Here is a 22,745-nt window from a genome sequence, read left to right as displayed (position 1 = left end):
AGGCCAAATTCCAGAATCAGAAAGCAAAATCTGTCATGGTGACCAAGAAATTAATAAACATGATCACTGCAGGGAGTAAAGCCATTCCCAAGCCTGCCCCCTTCAGTCAGGGCCTTTTCACAAGCAAACACTGACAAGCCTGAGTCTTGCCACACCTGCCTGTATTCTCTCTCCTTTGACTGGACCATGCTCACTCACTTCTCCTAGTTCTACACCACCCTTCCTGTTCCACCTGCTCAGTAAGCTCCTCCCACCACATGTGACTTAGGCTTCCAGGTGATTTAAGCAGATCATATGGGCCTATTAATGAATGAGAAAAAATCTTTCCATTTAAATTACTATTACAGCCTGACTGAAGCTGGAATAAGGAAAGTAGTGAGTCTGAAACTCCCTTTTGCCAGGGTTCTGGCATAGAGTCAATATTTCAAGCCCTCACAAAAGATGAATCTCTTTGGGGGAAATTACAAAGAAAAATATCGCAATATTTCCTATTTTTCTCCCACAGTGACAATCTTTAGATTTTCATATAATGAAAATCATAACAATGAATAATTCTGCTCAATTAATATTTCCTTTCTTATCCCCCACATAGTTTATCCTTATTAAAATTACTTTCTATAACAAAAACAATGAACAACAAACACTTGATTATATGACACAATACAGATATAAAGAGGAAAATAAGAGACACTGATTTTGTTGTAATTGATTTGAGACCTTTCACCATCCTTCTGTACTTCCAACGTACCTTCTTCAGCTTATCAGTGTCTTTAAACCACGTCACTCTGAACTAAATACAATATGTCAGAAGAAGTCTTAGCATGGCAGAATACAATTACTGGAAACTATTGTCTTCTTAATGCAGCTGATGGTAGCATCAACTTTTTTGTCTGTTCCATAAAAGTACTGATTTCTATTGAATTTTTTTGCTGTTCAGTCATTTTCCAGTCGTGTCCAACTCTTCATGACTACATTCAGGGTTTTCTTGGCAGAGATACTGGAACCATTTGCCATTTTCTTTCCCTGCTCATTTTTGCTGATGACTAAATATAGACAGAGTTAAATCACTTGCCTAGGGTCGTACATTTAGTAACTGCTTGAGGCCAGATTTGAAGTCAGAAAGGTGGGTCTTCCTGATTCCAGGCACAATACTATACCTACTCTGCCATCTAGCTTCCTTTTCTGTTGAGATAGCAGTCCACCAAATCCTCAGAATGCTTTCAACATGACTGCTGTCTTCCCTTTCCTCACCTCTTTCATGAATGAGATTTAATTTTGCTGCCCAAGTATAACACTTGGAAAAAAATTTGAATAATCTTGCATGTCTCCAAATTCCTCCATCCTAAAGAAGGAATAAATCCCTATTTGAAAACAGTCTAATTTAATGGATGGTTTTTGATTCACTGAGGTACTCATTTTCAAGTCATCCATATGAGAAAAATCAATGCTTTACTTAGCATGAGGCACTCCACATATTTTATTCTTATTTCCAAGGATTAAGTTAGTAAATGCTGACATAAATAACCCTGTTTATTCCGGGCTTGAAAAGTAGCAGACACAGAGAAAGAAATAGAAAAGGCTCTTCAGGACTGCAGCTATTTTATTCTCACACAAAAGTGACAATACCCACAGTCATGGTTGCCTGATTTCTCAAGTGCATTTACTAGCTCTCAAACAAATGTAGAAGAGCCCAAAGGCCATTCTTACCTCCCTTTTTTTTCCAAATATGCACTATCACGTTCTTGAGGGGAACATCACATGTTTGCTACAATACCAAACTCTATGTGTAAGAGTATGGCTGCAACCTTGGACTATTCTCAGGGACCTGACCACCTACACTGAGCAATAAGGGGACAAAATTGAAGAAGCCTTTTAGCTTTTATAGCTTATTGATTTTTATATTTTCTGATGTATTAGAGCAATTTCTCAAACGTATCTTCCTTACTTTGATATCTTGAGTGTGGAGAGAGGATTTCACATTTATTAGCTTTGCTTTGGTGGGAAAAATATAGCACTAGCAGTACTTGAGTGTTATCTCAGGGATATAAATGGTTTTGGTATTAAAAAAAATCAATTCTCAGAGTAAAATTCAAAGCTTGTGTGCAAGTGTTACATAAAAAGCAGACAACAAGGGATGCACTTTCCAACTAGGGAACAAAGATGATTTTCAAAAGTACAGTTCTGGAATGCAGTTGAACTCACTGATGCTCAATACTTTTAAAATAGAAAAGTTCTATCTTAATGGAGAGCATATAATGTGGTAAATACTTTTTTTATTATCTCTGATCATCCGTGACAGAAAGAAAGAAAGCAGTGCAGTAGAATCATCTTATCCAGTGGCAGTACTTTTCCCCTGTTCAGTATGCAGGCAATGAGACAAGGTAGGAAATATGTCATACTAAAGATGCTTTGAAGTTTTGAATTTCTAAATAACAGAGACAGAAAGCATATTTTGAAATGATACATCACTAACTTTTCTGTATAAAGAAGTCTTAAATGCTCTTTGCCATTTCATAGACATAGTGGATATACTATTGAATTTGAAGTGAGGAAAACCAAGATTAAAGTCCTTCCTTGTAGCAGAGTCTGGGATGATGGTTAAATTAGTTAGACAATTTTAGCCCCAGACAACTTTTTTTAAGACTATATAGTATAAAAAGATTTCAACCTCTATATGCAAAGGAATATTCCAAACTGGCAATACACAAACTACTGCAATCACTCTTCCTTGACATATTTTCAGGTAAAATTAATAATGAGCACATTGGAACTTTTAAAACTCCCTTTTTCAAACAAATGAGTTCACCAGTGTCCCTCTAAATAACCTTTAGTAGACTGACCTTGTCATAATGCCAGACTTGTCTTATAATTTTCTTCATTGTCTCTATAGAGTGATTTTAAGTACTCAGGTAAAAAGTTTCTGGCCCCCAAATCACTCTTGAGTAGTACATTATAGAATTTATTATACTACCAATTAGAGGACAGGTTCAACACTTTTTACATAGATAGGTCATGGGTGCATTTGGCAGGCTGATGAAGGCTATACATCCCCTCCAGAATAGTGTTTTGTGTACAAAACAAAATATGTATGTTTACAAAAAAGCAATTATATTAAAATAGTTATAAAAAAAAGGATTACTATACCCCAGGTTAAGAACCCCTGATTTACAAATTAGTTCTCCTTTTTGTTTATTTGTTAAGAAGCACTTTTCAGAATCCACTATTAATTTGAACATGGATTAGTTAAAATGTACACTGTCATTAGTATCCATAAAAATTTTGAAATATATTAATGAATCAACTTGGCTAATGCCATTTAGCAATGTTTTAATAAAACAAAGTTAGGATCTTAATGGTAGGGCTGAGGAGAGGACATAGGACAAAAATCTCTTTAATTGAATAATGGATAGGGAGAACAGTTTCCATTGTGACATGAGAGGAGGAGATGTTCAGAACCCAGAAGATATTGTGGGAGCACTAGAAGTCTTCCAGAAGATAAGACTAAGTGAGTAAGGAAAGGATTCACCGAGTAAAGGTGGTTGAGATTTTGGAAGTCACACTTTGCCATTTTTGCATTTTTTGTCCTAGAGTTTGACCTGAACTGTAATTTTAGCAAAGAAGAAATTATAATTAAAGTTGTCAGGCCTGAGGGGAGCGACTAGAGCATCGGATTATTTTCATTACTTTTGATCTCAAGGTTTCTCATGCCATCTTCTTACTCAGATAATCTTCTTGGCTTTGGAAGATATTGATTGTTGCCAATTTTGATTTACTGATGCATATTTTCTGACAGAATGATTTGCACTTGAGAAACATACTCTTTTTGGTCCATTTCAATGAGCCACGGTAGTAGTTAGGAATAATCGGTTAATTTCTACCAGTACAGTTCTTCACAACTGTGTAGATAGTCTGAATAAAGAGCAGGCACCCGTAGGCACCTGTTACAGAGGGAAAATATATCAGGTGGCCTTCACCCCTCTAGTTTTCCCATTTCCACTTGGAAATATGAATGTGAAGAAATGCAATCAATATTGAGGAATTAGGAAACAAAGATTATCTTACAGTATCTTATACCTAAGACTTAGTACAGTACTTTTGATATACTATATACTTAAATATATGTTGAATTGGAATGAATTTACTACATTATCTTCAATTGCATATTAAAAATTATTAAACCAGTGCTTCATACATTTCAGTTATTCTGGGAATCTGTAGAATAAACTTAATTAAAAGGTTTCCATAAAATTAATCTTAAATTTATTTTTATCTTAGAAATTAATGTTTCCAATTCTTTCATGAATAATTTTAGTTATGTTTCCTACACCATTCCAAAGTATAACAGATTCAAGTATGTGTTTTGTTTGTTTGTTATCTTTTAAGGATATTTTAGTTGTTTGTAAAACAAATACTTATCACTTTTCAGCATACATGAATAGCAATATGTTGTTGCATAATTGCACCTCTCAACTTTATTATATTTTGGTTGTTGTTTTCTCCCAAACTATAGTATTGTCTACTATGTCACTGAAAAAGAACGAGTTTTAAGGCTGTGTTTTCTTTTGGTAATTACTGTTGGAATGATGTGATTCAGAGTCTATCATAAACGTCCTGTATTTCTATATATCTAAATGACTCAGTCCTTTCTTGCTTCTGTGTTGGCCTGTTGTTAGTTGAGTTAATGTGAATGTTATTCACAGAGTGTCTTTTGATTTTCCTTGTTTATCTTAGGAATTTCTTAGGTTCTTTCTCAAGATGATCCTCTTTTGGTTACATTTGTGAAGTCCACTGGCATATACCACTAGTTAGCCAGTAACACTGTTTTGTAAAGTGAGATTTGTTTTTGTTCTTGAAGTATTTCTTTGAATTTTCATGCTCTTTAGTACATGCTCTGAGTTTTTAGTAATTATGTTTCTTCTTTTTGGCAAGGAATTATAGATTGTTCTTAATGTGCCAGAAGTTTATGAGTCTTACATTTCATTAACATTGTTGGTGTGATTTTTAAAAAATAAATGTTCATTACTGATTCCAAAAAAAATAAAAAGATAATTTTGGCTATATGAAACTTTAAAAAAAATATGTAAAAATCTAACTTAAGGGAAGAAGTAGACTGGGGAAAAGTCTTTGTGTTAAGAATATTTGATAAGGGTTTGTAACACAAACACACAAAAGCACTCACACACACACTTACAGTGCATGCCACCTAACAAAAAAAAATATAGTACCATAACTCATTTCCCTGTAGATAAGTGGTCCAAAGATATGAATAAATAGCTTTCAAAAAAAAATTCAAACTACTGACAATCATATGGCAGAATGTTTCAAATTACTACTTATAGTGCAAATGAAAATCAAAACAAACTTGAAGTTTCACCTATAAATTAATCAATTGTCAAAGGTTTTTTTTGTTTGTTTGTTTGTTTTGTTTTTAAAGGAACAGCCATTGCTGCAGAGGTTATGGAAAGGTAGGCAAATTAATGGATTCTCTGTAAACTAATGCAACAGTTCTGGAAAATAATTTGTAATTAAGGAAATGAAGTAGCTAAAATATTTATAGCAGCATATTTTATGGTAATGTAATGCCAATCCAATATTCACAGTGCCCACAATAGCCATGAATATCATGGCACAAGTCAGAACCGCGAAGTACCACAGACTCTCCACATAGAAGACAAAACCAAAACATTTATTCAGACCCAAATCCAATGCAGCAACAAGCATCTATACACAATAACAGTGCAGAGGAAAACCACCTTCGTCCTGCTAGGCTTCCCACAAACGAGGTCCATTATCCTTATCACGAGCAGGCTCTCTTAAACAAAATCACAATCACAAAATCACTTACACTACCCAGCAGCCTGCATCTTTCCTATCTCTGACTGCTCTCAAGACTAACTTCCTCTCAGCTCTGCTCTAGCTTTGAGTCTTCCTGCTCCACCCATTCAGCAAAATCCTCCCACCACAGGCTCCATGTGATTTAATGGGTCTATTAATGAATAGGAAAAATTTCCCAATTCTAATTACCATAACAGGTAACAAAGAATTTAATACAAATTCGATACATGGTAACTGGAGAATGTTTAAACAAATTATAAAATAAGAATGTCATAGAATATACAAATAAAATAAAAAGAAGGAAAGATAGACTTACATGAACTGATATAAAGTGAAATAAGCAAACCCAGTAATATAATATGCACAATAACTATAATAATGAAAATGGAAAGAACAAAATAAATAAAAACTGATTTTGTGAAATTAAAGAGAAGAAGCTTGTTTCCAAAGAACAGTTCAGAGAAGATACATAGGCATTTCTGTGTTGCAGAAGAAGGGTTTGTGGGTATAGAAATTGCATAATATCAGGTTTTTTGATGCATTCATTGTTCTAATTATTCTTTTCCTCCTCTTTTTTTGTTTAGAAAATTTGTATGTTATAGGGAATAACCTTCCACATATGGCATATATTCTGTATATACGGGAGAAAATATAGGCTGTATAGAAAGAAGATATCAATGAAAATTAGTTAGAAACATAATGAGTTTTTATTGGGGCAGTTTCTAGATTTGCTGTTGCTTAATTGACTATATCAATCTATATGTGAAAAAGGAGTCTTCCACAGTGATTATTGCTCTAAAGGTAATGTTTTCATTCAGCGCTCATTTAAGAATGTTAGTCATTACCTTGATATATTAAAACTCATTTTTCTCCTTGGGTATATTCAATGTATTTCCCCTGAAGAAGGAATGCATACTTGCATACACAAACATGTGTGTATATGTATATATGCACTGTGTGTATTTATATAGGCTTACATGTGTAATACATATGTACATACATGCAATGTGCATATGCATGGATACATATATGTATGTGTATAATGTTTTTACATTGGATCAATTTTAACTCCATATTTAAACCCAAAATTTTCAATCTCAATTTTTTCTTAGACCAACTTAGGGAGGATAGAATTATTTAGTCCAAATGATATTCTAATATAATTCAAAAGAATTTCCCTTGAATGAAGCATTTATATTGATTTTCAATGGAACTGCGTAACTTCATGGTTTCCATGAATGTTAAGTGATAAATGTCTGGCATCGGTTGGGCTATCATTTGAACATGAAATTCATAAACAATTTCCATCCAAGAGTGATGATGATGGATGCCCTTTAACTATCTCCATAGAAGTCATGTTCTTGAGATTACTGTTTGTTTTTTTTTTATCCTGTTTGGAATAGCGAATTGTTTTCTCTGTGGACATCAAACACTCTAGTGTTCTAATTGTATTTTAATATAACAGTCAAACATGTCTATGACATAAGTGAAGAAATTAGGTTTATTTGTAATCAATAAAATGTTTTAATTATAATAAAGAGAATCTATACATTATAGTGCTTTTAGATGACTTCTCAAAAATGGATAAATTAATAATGAATCACTCTTTATACTTAAAGATTTTGACATTCCCCTTTTCTTGCTCGGCCAAAATCATTCTGGATTTCTTTTTTTGTGTTTACATATTTTTTTTTAGGTGAAACAATGTGCAAATGCTTAATTAAAGTCTGCAATGTATCTAAATGAGTAATAGGTCTATATTTGAAGTGTGTTTTCAACTTTTTAAAAAACTTTCTGTTAAGTAAAATGAGATTAGACTTTCATCTGAAAGGAAGTTGATTAAGCATTTCCCAAGTAATGTGATTGCATTATCATGGCATATTGAACCTCTGGTCTTTATTACCTTAGGTGGCATTCCATTATTTTTACATAATTATTCAGCCCACTCTCCCAACCTACCCTACCTTACACACACACACACACACACACACACACACACACACACGACAGAGATAATAGGTGGAGCCTCCAGGGGTTATTGCTGTAATCATCAGCATTATCATTGTTCTCATTTTTCTTATGGATAATAAAAACAACATACTGAGAAGAGATGGAAATTTATCTGGTTGGTTGAGAATAAATAAACTGATGGGAAATAGGTATTTTCACTATTTTTCCATGTTTTTATCTCTTTTGGCAAGTTATTGCTTAGAAATTTAAATATCACATTAAATCATAGACTTAGCAGTAGAGGCGATCTTACAGGTCAGTGAGTTCAATCTCTACAATTAAGGAATATTTACAGATGAGGAAGCTGAAACTTGAAAAACTAAATTAAGTTGTGTACACTAATACAGCTAGTAAGAACATGAAGAAGGATTTCATTCATGATTTCGTTCATGATTTCAAATTCATTGCTCTATCTATTGAGCTCCTTTATGCATTTCAATTTGCTTATGTAAATTATATGAAATTTTCATTATTTCATATTTGTGAATGTACTTATTTAGTTATTAATGTCTTTAAAAAATAAAATAATTTATCCCAACCTCTTGACTACCAAAATAAAAGCACCATTCTTTCACTGTGTCACCTCGAGGAGGATTTATTCCTTGGTAGGTAGTTAGACATTTCAAGAAGTTGGATTAATTCTTTGGGAGTACTAAAGAGTTATTGAGCTCAACAATGCTGTTGTAAATAGAATGCTTCTTCAGGGGTCAGAAAGAAATAAGATCACTTTGAACACATTACTCAGTACTAGTAAAAATAACACTAGTTTGCACACTATGAGAATATGGTAGATCAAGAATACACTAAAAAATGATTCTTAATGTTGGCATTTAGTATAAATTGCACTTTGTTTCTTTTTAAAATTGAGATATTTTTCTGCCCTCGGAAATACTACTTGATGACTTGGCATTGGAAAACTCTGCATGTCTTGCTTTGTAGAAAAAGAAAATCTAAGCTTAAATGTGATGGTTTGTTTAGATTTGTTTAAAAATCATAATATCTCCTTCCTTTTCCCTGAAATTGCAAATCCCCACTAGTCCTAAGAACATCATCAAATCCCTTAGGCTTCAAATAACACTTCTTTACCTAGAATTTTTTGCATTTTCAGAAGTGCTTTTCAGTAAACATTGCAACCATACTGTTTCTATTAGATTCAGGTTATGTTTTGTTAATTGATACAATTGGTAATGTAGTGCAATTAACATTTTTAATATTCATTGTGCTCAGTCAACATCACCAGAACTAGAGTATGAGTTAGTTACTGGCATGTACCCTTTATCTTATTACATTGTAATTTTCCTCATTTCAAATACAGATTGCATGACCATCTGTACCAATTTACTATCTTCTTCCTGAAGAATTTGATTTTATCCTGAATTTGGGTAAGTGAAGTCTCCACTTGAGGTGAAATTAACCATGCAATTTACTGTTATAATGACAGGCTAAGTAGTAAATGAGCACCCTGAAAGTTTTAATGTGCCTTCCCTGAAGGCTAAATATGCCAACAAGTTGTGACTTAGGCATATATTATAAAAGACCCAAGTAAGTTTGCAGCTTCTTTAACTTGTACCCTCAGAACCAATGTCTTGCCTTACTCTATTTGTGTCATAATATTAAAGATATCTCTGTGAGCATTTGATTTTACTCTTTATGTGTCTGTAACCCATCTCTCTATCAGTCATTAATACAACTAGTACCTGGTATTAGTAGTTTGAATTGATGGTTAACCTAGAACTGATCAACATGCATTAAACCAAAGAAGAAAATCAAATCAGACATTTATCTTCACTTCACAGGATGGTACTAAGAGAGATAAAAAAAAGGCTTGGAGTCATGAAAGTAAGCCCAAAAAAGGAAGTAAGTTCTAGACCTTGGAAAAGGAAAAAAATTAGAAAATTTTCAAGAGTTCAAAAGTTTCTGTAGTTTTATGACAGACTAATTCAATCCCTGGAGCATTCTACCTTCATTTGATTTACTCATTCTACCCTATTACATTTTAGGTCAATGACATTCTTCCAGCCCCTCAGGCTCAAAACCTAAAGGTCTTCCTGTGCTCAGCACCATCTTTGATTCCTCCTACCTCAATAACCAATCTCTTACTAAGGCCCGTAGATTTCACTTTTGCAACATCTCTCAAGTATATTGACATTTTTCCTTTGACATTGCCAACATTTTAAGCATAGGCCTCATCACCTCATGCCTGGAATATTGCAATAAATAGCTTGCCAATGGATCTGCTTGCTTCAAGTCTCTCTGCATTCCTATCTATCCTCCACTTAATCACTAATATCTTTTTTCCAAAGCACAGATTCGAACATGTCAATACCACCACAACTTACTCAGTAAACTCCAGTGACTCCCTAACACCTCTAGGACTGAATACAAAATGTTCTGTTTGACATTAAAGAGTTTCATAACCTAGCCCCTTGAAACTTTCCAGTCACCTTATACCTTGCTCCCCTACACATGCTTCTTAATCCATGGCTCTTCCATGTTGTTTCATGAACAAGACACTCCATCTCTGGGCTCCTAATATTTTTTCTATGACTAGTTCCAATGCCTGAAATACTTTCCCTCCTCAGCTTTAACTACTGAATTCCCTGTCCTCCTTTAAGTGTCAACTGAAATGCCCTCTTTTATTGGAAGCCTTCTATAACCACTCTTAATTCAAATACTTTTCCATTATTAATCATTTCCTATATGTTTTGTATAGAACTTGCTTTGTTTATACACCTGGGGCTTAGTAGGTATTTAATAAATTAAATGTTGATTAATTGATTGGGTTTCTCAAACTTTGTATTCTATTTCTATGGCACATTTCTGTGTTGAATAAGAATGGCGACAAAAAATTTCATCTCACAACCACCTTAAAATATGTTATCAATTTAAATGAGTTTTGAATGAAGAGAAATCTCAGATTTTGGTAACATCAGTTAAAGAAAACTGATTTTGGACATTGTCAGTGATTCTTTTGTCTTATTATTTTCAGGTGACAAAAAATATGTTTTCTCTAAGTCAATTGGCAAATTGATTAGTTTAATAAAACTTGTGTTGGGAATTCTATAGAATAAAGGGTCTCATTTCTCTGGAATTTAACCTTGAGAAATAAGTCATATAGCGTCAAGAGGAGAGCATCACTTAAAATAGAATGAAGATGGTCATTATTGGAAGCAATCATGCTATACAGAATAAGTTCTCTAATGAAAGTAACTTTATATATTCCATTTGAATAGAACCACAAAACATTGACGTTTGAGTAATTAAAACATAGTCTGTTGGCTTCAAAAGAGGTGCAAGATGTCCCTAAGTCAAATCCCTTATTTAACAGGCTGTAATTTAAAGTCTGGATAGGTAAAGGATTTGTACTAGGTCACCCATCTGGTTAATGGCAAATAAAACAAGACAAATATAAAGCTTTTCTGACAACTGATCTGTTGTTGTTGTTTTTACTCTTTACAACACTGTACGTATATAATTATGGAAGCAATTGTTAATATATCAGTTGGTCAGTTTATTTAAATAGTAAGCTGGTCAATATAGGTCAACATTTTGAATTCACAAATTTGGAATGTACAATTTTAATTTTAGAATTCTTAATTATTTCCATTTTAATAAGTTCCCCTGATATCTAATTATTTAATTGAATTCATTTTTGAAAATTACAAGAAAAGTACTTGGGGGGATATGTGGCATATATTTACTCTTAAAAATGTGCTTTTAAAATTAACTTATTTCCTTTTCAATGTTAATACGTGAAAACACTTAATCTCTGCTGCAGATTAATGAGCTGGAAAGAAAAATTCCCATCGCGGAGAAAAATCTTCTTCGATTAAAAATAAAGATGTTATAAAACTACAAGACCAGAAAACACGTACAAATTCACTCCAATTTGTTTGTATTCCATAAATTTAAAGTTGCCAAGGTAACTATGGAGGGAAAAATCAAACACATTAAAAAAAAAAACACATTAAAAAGATATTTTCTTCCACATCTACTTTTTTCATATAATCCTTCAACCTCAACAACAAACCACACACACACACACACACACACACACACACACACACACATATATATATATATATATATATATATATATATATATATATATATATATATATATATATATATATATATATATATATATATATATATATATATATATATATATATTACTTTCAAAGCCCTTAAGTAGAATTCCATCATTGGTAGTGTGGTGAAATCCTAAACTCTAGAATTTAAGGCCTTATGTGACATTTAGATAAAAAATAAAAAAGTAATTCTCATTTGTTTATAAAACTCCATCTCTTACATTATATTTTGGGGAGCATTTAACATGAACACTTTATGAGTTCCAAATTAGATGTTTGCTTCATCACTGATTGACAAAGTATTAGTACACAGTGGTCTTTAAATGTTACGTGTAGTTTTGGTGCAAGATAATATCTAGGCTGCCTTTCAATCTTTACCTTAGCGCACTTATTAATATGGCAGATGAAAAGACTCTCATGTTTAGGAGAGTAGTTAAATTCATTTGTTGAACATAAAGAAAATGACATGTTTCTCATTTTTAAAGACTGAAAAGATGCCAAGGACATTGGGATGAAACATGACTTTCTTTCCTTAGCATCATAATTTATCCATAAAGCAGTTGGTTGGCATATTTTGAGGCATTTAAGAGTGATTAGTTATTCATTCTACCTTGAGAAAGAGAACACTTTGAATAGATTTAATGGTCTTTTCCCTGTGTTCTGAGACGTAATTTACATGTTTTTGCATATATAGACCATGCTATTTGTTTATCTTCCAACTGAGCAGCAAATTCTTCAGTCTCAGCTCTATTCTAGTTCTTTCCAGTTCATCTATTTGTAAGCATTTGAAAATACCACAAATTCATCTCACACATCTCTAAGCACAGACTGCTAGCATATTCTAAATAAAATATTCTCAACCAAGCTTATTTTTTGTGTGTCACAACAGCATTGATGTTTTAATTAAAAGCCTGTCAAAAAAGTTATAATACCATTCTGTGTTATAATTGGACCAACTGTTTATTATGTTTTATGTACGGAACTGACTGATTCCTAACATGTGTCATTATTAATGATATTAGACAGTTAATGACTCTGTTATCATGTATTTTAAGAATATAATTGAAGTGCCAAAGAAAGTGGTGTAGTTTAACTCACCGAGGAGTGGAAAACTTAGCACTGTATTTCTTTACTTTTGTTTTCGCTTACAAATTCTCTCCCTGCCTCCCTGCCTCAACTATCTATCAAGAAGGCAAAAAAAGTGATATCCATAATAAATATAATGTCATTGAGTAATGGATTTTTTAACCTTTGATCTACTGTTTGATGAATGGAGATTTTAGTTCATGAAATCTCAAAGGTAACATTATCTTAAGTATAACGCAGTATTTTAAATGTTTAAATACTCAGACTGATCTTTGATTCATAAGTAAAGATATTTACCTCATGACAAAATAACACAGATTCCATGATTCGATAGATAGATAAAGATACAGATCCATACACACATATGTGTATATACATATAGACATGTGTTCATGCACACATACATACACAAAAACTGTTATATTCATTTTAAATATTACTTTTATTATGAATTTCATACACATAAATTTCCATATGCAGAAATTAACAGTAAAGGTGATTGTTGCTTGTATGACTAGGGATCAGTTGAGCAAATCAATCAACTACACTCCTCCTCATTTAAGTAACTAACAAGGTGCTCTAGCCCTGATACTTATACTAGGTGGGAACACCTCTACTTCATCAACAAGTCATTCAAAAGCATTAAAATAATGAATGGTCAGATTGTATTCTATAAAGTAGTAAGCTAGTTCAGAGTCTAGATTATATTTTGCAAAGTTTGGTGTAGAGAAAAATGTTATAGTCAAGTCACCAAGAAGAAATCATTCTCTTCTACTCATCTTAAGTTTTCCCATTTTGGATTTGCTTTGCTTTGCTTTCATTTCATTTTCTTTCCTTCATTTCTCAATCACTTCCAGTCATGCATCCTCTCCATTACCATTAGAAGCTCATTCTTGTGTCTTATATGTATAGTAAAAATAAAAACAAATCAACACTTTGGAAATATCTAAAATATATTTCTGAGTTTGAACCAGTCCCTTAATATCCTCGTAAAAAGTGGAAAGAACCATTATTTAGATCTATGGTTAATAGGTATATTCATCAGAGCTCTGACTTTCAGAGGTTTGTCTCTTTTATATTATTATAATCAAGTTATTTTAAGAGATTGTGTGGGGAAATGGGAAGGAGGAACATTGTCAAGGAGCACAATCTCTACAAGTGTGTGTAGAGTTCATCAGTATTTTCAACTGATATAATTCCCCAAGGGGAAGTGGCTAGGGGTTCTGCGTCAAAGAGAATCCTGATGATACGTAATAGAAATGCTGTTGAGATAATTTGCTGCACATGTAGATATTTTGCACCTTTTTTGTCTGCAAACAACAAGGTACAGAGAAAAAAACTGGGGGAGTCTTCAAAAACTCTATTTTCAATTTTAAAATGAATTTTTGCTGATGTACTTGGTTTTATGTCACCTAAACTTTCTCCCGTATCTTTACCCTACCCACTACTAATGAACAGATCATATAACAATTAATAATTTTAAGAGAAATGAAAGAAAGAGGGGAAACTCATCAAAAACAATTAACAAGAAAATGAGAGAATTCAAAAATATATACATTGTTCCTCACTTGTGGACTTCATACCTCTACAAAAGAGTATGGTGTAGTATCTTCTCACAGTTGTTGTTTTTTCGGTTCATGTTCTCTGTCTCTGTCTCTGTCTCTGTCTCTGTCTCTGTCTCTCTCTCTCTCTCTCTTTCTCTCTCTCTCTCTCTCTCTCTCTCTCTCTCTCTCTCTCTCTCTCTCTCTCTCTCTCACACACACACACATACACACACACACACAGACATATAATTTTGTAGCATTCATTTCCCATTATTTTGTGATGGATATTCTTTTCTCTTGTCCTATTTTAGTCAGTGAGTGTATTCTTTCTTGACACTTCTTATCTTATTCTACATCACTTAAAGTAAGTCTTGATGTGCTTCACTAAATTAATAATATACATCATATTTTAGAGCAGATAGTCTATTACATTTATGTACCACAATTTATTTAGCTATTCCGCAATCTACTTGGTTTCCATTTCTTTGCCATCACAAAAAATTGCTCGTGTCTGTGTGTGTCTGAGTGTTATGTAGTGGGAATCTCCTTCTATCAATGATCTTCTTGGGGTATAAACTCAGAAGCAAATCTTTGTGTCAGAGGATTTTATTTGCATAATTTATATTTAGCCAATGTATTTGTATAATTCTAAAATGTTCTCCAAATATTTATATGGATTCACAATTCCATCAACAATTCAAATATTGTGTTATTTTAATTGTTTTATTTAAGTATAGCATTAAAACTTTAAATTGACTTTGATAATATTATAATTTTTATTTATCATAACATTTCACAACTCAACCACGAGTGCTGAATATATCTCTGTGTATTTTTTTTATTTCTTTAAAGAATACTTGGTAATTAAATCTGTACAAGTATTGCATTGCTTTGGTAGACTGACGTCTCGTTATTTTTCACATTTTCTATTTTGTTTTAACTAGGATTTCCCTATCAGTGCTTATTCTATTTCCACACTTTCTAGTTAAACATTGATCCTAGCATTTATCCCTTTATGTTCTGACAGTATGTATATACTATCATAAACAGATTTATGGCTTGTATGTCTAAATAAATATCATAATTTACATATTAATTCCAAAATATTCTGCATTGATCCAAGACTGGAGAATGTAAAGAATGTATGTATCTATATGTAATTACTCTTTAACATAGTTGTTGTTTTGGATTTTCTCTATTGCAGTAGTAAACAGCTTTGGAAAGTATTCAACATATTGTTTTATTCCCCCGCTAATATTAATGATCACTGTGTAACATAACAAGCTTATCTCTGCTTTTGTATTTTTCAAATGACTTACATGATGATTTAAATGTTTTAATGGGAATGACTTGTGTGAAGAGATGCTTCCAGGTACCATTTCTTTCTACTGAACGAAATGCCATTTTTTTTATAATCAACAAACAAAGAATATAATATTGGTTTAATTCTTTGTATAAAGACAACAAAAACAATCCCATAATCATGTTTCAGTGCATGTGATAAGCAATTACAAAAGGACCATTATGAACATAGACCAATTTATATAACAACATCTATTAAAGAAGAAGCTGATAAATTCTACAAAAAAAAGTCAATTTGGACATCCAAATTAAATCAACATGTACTTTGATATTTCCTAACTTCAATGGAATGTGTGAATAAATGTAAAGTAGAGTAGAAAATACAGATTAGGTATAAGGAATGACATCAGACAGACTTGAACACTATACAGAAACTTCACATATACTTTTGACTAGCTTCTTGTAGAAAAGAACAGGTAGCTATGACAAGAATCAAATAACATCAGTAAAAGATGGAATTGATTGAATTTTAATAGAGAGAAACTAACTTGCTGCTCATATTATTCTAACATCAACACTGAATCTCTTGTCTGTTTGCAGTTAAACTACTGCTTTGCTTAGTCTGGAAGAAAAAAGGGGAGTGGGGTGCAAATTATTGGGAGAAACAGAGAGAGAGCATGCACATTTAAATATTATTCATGATGAAAAGTGATAAATGAATATGATCTGAATGAAGGATATAGACAACAATAATTGCATATGGAAGTTTAACAACGTTTTTAAACACGAGGTCTACTTCATCCATCAGATTGGATGAGGGGAAAAAAAGTCATCATTTCACTAACGTTTGATATATTTTCTAATCTTATTTTATTTTATGAATAAAAAACATTCTTCTAAGAAAGTTTCCATAGGCATCACCAGACTGCCAAAGTGGTGCATGAAGCACAAAAAGATAAGTGTTCCTCATCCAAAAATATGCCTTGGTCAACATATGCTTTATTTGCTACCAGATAAAGACGTATGACAGTGATGTGAAATGTCAATATTTTGAAAATTAAATGTAGAAATATGGAAGATTGTGAGAAGTATCCTATAAAAAGAGATTCAAAAGGGGGGGTAAAACTAACTTAAATAAAGTTTAACAACAGGTGAAATCTAAGTACTAACCTCAACCTCGGAAGAAAATTAAAAAAAAGAAATATGAGAAAGATCTGGGAAGATTTCTTCAAAAAGTCTTTTTTAAAACCATCAAGGACTATAGAGTTGCTATGATCGGACTTGTTATATACAGACACATATACACATATACACACAGATATATACATATGCATCCATATATACAAATATACATGCATATATATATGTGTATATTTGTATGTTTATATGTGTATGTATATATGCATGTGTTTATATATAGTATTATATATGTGTGCATATATATTTATATATATATATATATATATACGTGTGTGTGTGTATGTATCTGTGTATATATATCTAGCGTACTTGTAAATAGCAGAAATACTTTCCCAAGGTATAGTGCACAGTCAAAACTTAAACTTCTGTGATCAAGTATGATTTGAGTATTATTTACAGAAGAGGAAATGGAGGTAGAGGGAGGATAATTTACTTACTTTTCTCCCCTCATATAGCTAGTAAGCAGGCAGGATAGTACTTTTTCCGCCTAAATTCCAGCATTTTCCTAAATAAGTGATTTTAATTCTTTTCAAGTTTATGAACCACATCTTCTCTGAGAGCACTTGAAAGAAAAACTATGTTAGATATTTAAACATAAGGCTTATTAAGCAAGTTAAGGAGAAGAAAACATTTTATTTTATTTTATTTTATTTTATTTTATTTTGTAATGTTTAACAATCACTGCCATACAATTGCTATTTTATCCCTCCCCACCTCCTCCCTACTACCCCCCCTCCCTCCCCACGACTGCATACAATTCTGTATGGATTCTACATATACTTTCCTATTGAGTATATTTTCACTATATTCATGCTATGTAGTCAGACTAAGATAAATGAAAGAAATCGTATAACAAATCAGAACATGATACACAAACACATACACATACACAAACATGATCTGCTACAATGTGTGAGTGACTTCCATATTTCTCTCTCTGAGTGTGGCAGGCATTTTGCCTTGAGATCCTCCATTGGGATTTTTTCTTTTTTTTTTTTTTGGTAAGAAGTTCTTGTGTTATTACAAAAATCTAAGTCTACCAGAAAAAACTCTCACACACTGTGGTTGTTGCTGTGCATAAAGTTCTCCTGGTTCTGCTCCTTTCACTCAGCATCAGGTCATATAAGTCCTTCCAGGCCTCTCTGAAGTCTTCTTGTTCATCATTTCTTAGGGCACAATAGTACTCCATTACATTCATATACCATAATTTATTCAGCCATTCCCAAATTGATGGACATCCCCCTGACTTCCAGTTTTTGGCAACTACATAGAGTGCTGCTATAAAGATTTTTGTACATGTGGGACCCTTTCCCATTTTTACGATCTCTTGGGGATATAGTCCTAGTAGCGATATTGCTGGGTCAAAGGTTATGCACATTTTTGTACCCCATTGGGCGTAGTTCCAAATTGCTCTCCAGAATGGTTGGATGCACTCGCAGCTCCACCAACAATGAATTAGTGTTCCGACTTTCCCACATCCTCTCCAGCATTTATCATTTTCTTGTTCTGTCATGTTTGCCAATCTTAAAGGTGTGATGTGGTACCTCAGAGTTGTTTTGATTTGCATCTCTCTAACCAATAGTGATTTAGAGCATTTTTTCATATGATTATAGATAGCTTTAATTTCTTCCTCTGAAAATTGCCTGTTCATATCCTTTGACCATTTATCAATTGGGGAATGACTTGTATGATTATACATTTGGATCAGTTCTCTATATATTCTAGAAATGAGGCCTTTATCCCCGAGCTTAGCTGTAAAAATTCTTTCCCAATTTACTACATCCCTCCGGATTTTGGTTGCATTGGGTTTGGTTGTGCAAAAACTTCTCAGTTTAATGTAATCAAAGTTATCCATTTTGCATTTCATAATGCATTCTATCTCACCATTAGTAAAGAATTCTTCCCTTCTCCATAGATCTGATAAATACACTATTCCTTGCTTCTCCAGTTTATTCATGGTATCAATCTTTATACCTAAATCATGTACCCATTTGGACTTTATTCTTGTGTACGGTGTCAGGTATGGGTCTATGCCTAATTTCCGCCACACTGTTATCCAGTTTTCCCAGCAATGTTTGTCAAACAATGAGTTCTTATCCCAGAAGCTGGGGTCCTTGGGTTTATCAAACAGAAGGTTGCTATATTCCTCGCCTACTGCATCTTGATTACCAAGTCTATTCCACTTGTCTAACTCTCTGTTTCTTAGCCAATACCAAGTGGTTTTGATAATTGCTGCTTTATAGTACAGTTTGAGGTCTGGTAGCACTAGGCCACCATCCCAAGCATTTCTTTTCATTAGTCCCTTTGATATTCTGGACCTTTTGTTTTTCCAAATGAATTTTGATATTATTTTGTCCAGCTCTAGAAAGTAATTGTCTGATAGTTTAATTGGTATGGCACTAAATAAGTATATTAACTTGGGTAGAATTGTCATTTTTATTATATTAGCCTGGCCTACCCATGAGCAACTAATGTTTTTCCACTTACTTAAATCTGACTTTATTTGTGCAAAAAGTGTCTTGTAATTGTGTTCATACAATCCCTGGATTTGTTTTGGCAGGTAGACTCCTAAGTATATTATACTGTCTACCCTAACTTTAAATGGGATTTCTCTTTCTATCTCTTGCTGTTGGACTTTGTTGCTAATATATAGGAATGCAGAAGATTTGTGTGGGTTTATTTTGTACCCTGCAACTTTGCCAAAGTTGTTTATTAATTCTAGTAATTTTTTACTTGAATCTCTGGGATTCTCTAGGTAAATCATCATATCATCTGCAAAGAGTGATAACTTAGTTTCTTCTTTGGCTATTTTAATTCCTTGGATATCTTTATCTTGTCTAATTGCTACAGCTAACATTTCTAGTACCATATTAAATAATAGTGGTGATAATGGACAACCTTGTTTCACCCTTAATCTTATTGGGAATGCATCTAGCTTATCCCCATTGCATATAATGCTTGCTGAAGGTTTTAGATAGATACTGCTTATTATTTTATGGAAAGTTCCCTTTATTCCTACATTCTCCAATGTTTTTAGTAGGAATGGATGTTGTATTTTGTCAAGAGCTTTTTCTGCATCTATTGAGATAATCATGTGGTTTTTGTTAGCTTTCTTGTTGATGTGATCGATAATGCTAATAGTTTTCCTAATATTGAACCAGCCCTGTAGTCCTGGTATGAATCCTACCTGATCATAATGTATTAATCTCGTGATAAGATGCTGTATTCGTTTTGCTAGAATCTTATTTAAAATTTTTGCATCTATATTCATTAGGGAAATTGGTCTATAATTTTCTTTCTCTGTTTTGTCTCTTCCTGGTTTGGGTATCAAAACCATATTTGTATCATAGAAAGAATTTGGGAGGACTCCTTCTTCCCCAATTTTCAAGAATAGTGTATGTAGTATTGGAATTCACTGTTCTTTAAATGTTTGATAGAATTCACTTGTGAATCCATCTGGCCCTGGAGATTTTTTCCTAGGGAGTTCATTGATGGCTTGTTCAATTTCTTTTTCTGAGATGGGGTTGTTTAGGTATTCAACTTCCTCTTCTGTTAATCTGGGCAATTTATATTTTTTAAAATGTTCATCCATCTCGTTTAGATTATCGAATTTGTGGGCATAAAGTTGGGCAAAGTAGTTTCTAATTATTGTTTTAATTTCCTCCTCATTGGAGGTGAGTTCACCCCTTTCATTTTTAATATTAGTAATTTGGTTTTCTTCTTTCTTTTTTTTAATCAGATTGACCAAAGTTTATCAATTTTATTAGTTTTTTCATAAAACCAACTATTGGTTTTATTTATTATTTCAATAGTTTTCTTAATTTCAATTTTATTAATCTCTCCTTTGGTTTTCAGTATTTCTAATTTGGTATTTACTTGGGGATTTTCAATTTGTTCTTTTTCTAGCTTTTTCAACTGCAAGCCTAAGTCATTGATCTCCTCTTTCTCTATTTTATTTATGTAGGCATTCAGAGATATAAAACTTCCCCTAATAACTGCTTTTGCCGTATCCCATAAGTTTTGGTATGTTGTCTCACTATTGTCATTCTCTCGAATGAAATTGTTGATTGTTTCTATGATTTCTTCTTTAACCCAACCCTTCTTTAGAATTAGATTATTTAGTTTCCAATTGATTTTTGGTTTCTCTTTCCATGGCCTTTTATTACATGTAATTTTTAATGCATTATGATCTGAAAAGGATGCATTGATTATCTCTACCTTTCTGCACTGGATTGTGAGATTTTTATGTCCTAGGACATGGTCAATTTTTGTAAATGTTCCATGTACCGCTGAGAAAAAAGTATATTCCTTTCTATTCCCATTTAATTTTCTCCAAAGATCTATCATATCTACCTTATCCAGAGTTTTATTTACCTCCTTAACCTCTTTCTTGTTTATTTTGAGGTTGGATTTATCGAGTTCAGAGAGGGGGAGGTTGAGGTCCCCCACTAGTATAGTTTTGCTATCAATTTCTTCCTTCAACTCCCCCAACCTTTCCTCTAAGAATCTGGATGCTATACCACTTGGAGCATACATGTTTAGTAATGATATTGCTTCATTGTCTATGGTGCCTTTTAGCAGGATATAGTTTCCATCCTTATCCCTTTTGATTAGATCTATTTCTGCTTTCGCTTTGTCTGAAATTAGGATTGCTACTCCTGCCTTTCTTACATGAGCTGAAGCACAATATATTCTGCTCCATCCTTTGACCTTTATCCTATGTCTATCCCCCCGTTTCAAATGTGTTTCTTGTAAGCAGCATATTGTTGGATTATGGCTTTTAATCCATTCTGCTATCCGTCTCCGTTTTATGGGAGAGTTCATTCCATTCACATTCAGAGTTATGATTACAATCTGTGTATTTCCTTCCAACCTCTTTCCCACCATTTGTGCTTTTAGCTCTCCTGTCTCCCTTCCCCTCCTCAATAGTATTCACTTTTCTCCCCCTCCTCCTGCAGCCTTCCCCTCCTTCTTTTGACCCCCCCCTCCCTTTTAGTCCCCTTTACTCTTATTGCTTCTTTCCTCCCTTTTAGCCACCCTCCCCTTTCTTCCCCCTTCCCCTCCTACTACCTATAGAGCTAGTTAGGCTTATCTACTTAAGATTATTGTTCCCTCCTTTGAACAAATCAGATGAGAGTACCTCTCAAACAATGCTCATCTCCCTCCCCTTCTTCCCTCTACTATAGTTTTGTACTTCTTCCTGTGACATAATTTGCCATTTTCTGCTTCCCCCATTCCACACCTCCTATTACATTCCCTTCTCATACTTAAATCGTATTTTTGACATGACATCATTTACTTTATGCCCGTTCCCTCTACATATATCCCTTTTTCATAATAGCTGCACAGTTCTCAAGATTAACAGGTATCATCTTCCCTTATAGGGAGGTAAACAGTTTGCCCTAATTGAGTAGCAAGTTTTTGTTTTTGTTTTTTCCCCTCTGTTTACCTTTTTATGATTCTCTGGAGACCTGCATTTGAAGATCAAATTGTCTATTGAGTTCTGGTGTTTTGGTCAGGAAGCTCTGGAAATCCCTTATTTCGTTGAATGACTTTCTCCTTGCCTGAAATGTTATGCTGAACTTTGCTGGGTAGTTGATCCTTGGTTGAAGTCCCAACTCCTTTGCCTTACGGAATATTGGGTTCCAATTCTTTCGATCTTTTAATGTAGAAGCTG

This window comes from Notamacropus eugenii, chromosome 3, assembly GCF_028372415.1.
Source record: "Notamacropus eugenii isolate mMacEug1 chromosome 3, mMacEug1.pri_v2, whole genome shotgun sequence".
NCBI classification, from domain to species: domain Eukaryota; kingdom Metazoa; phylum Chordata; class Mammalia; order Diprotodontia; family Macropodidae; genus Notamacropus; species Notamacropus eugenii.
The sequence above is the reverse complement of the archived record's forward strand: the minus strand, read 5'-3'. Positions refer to the sequence as shown.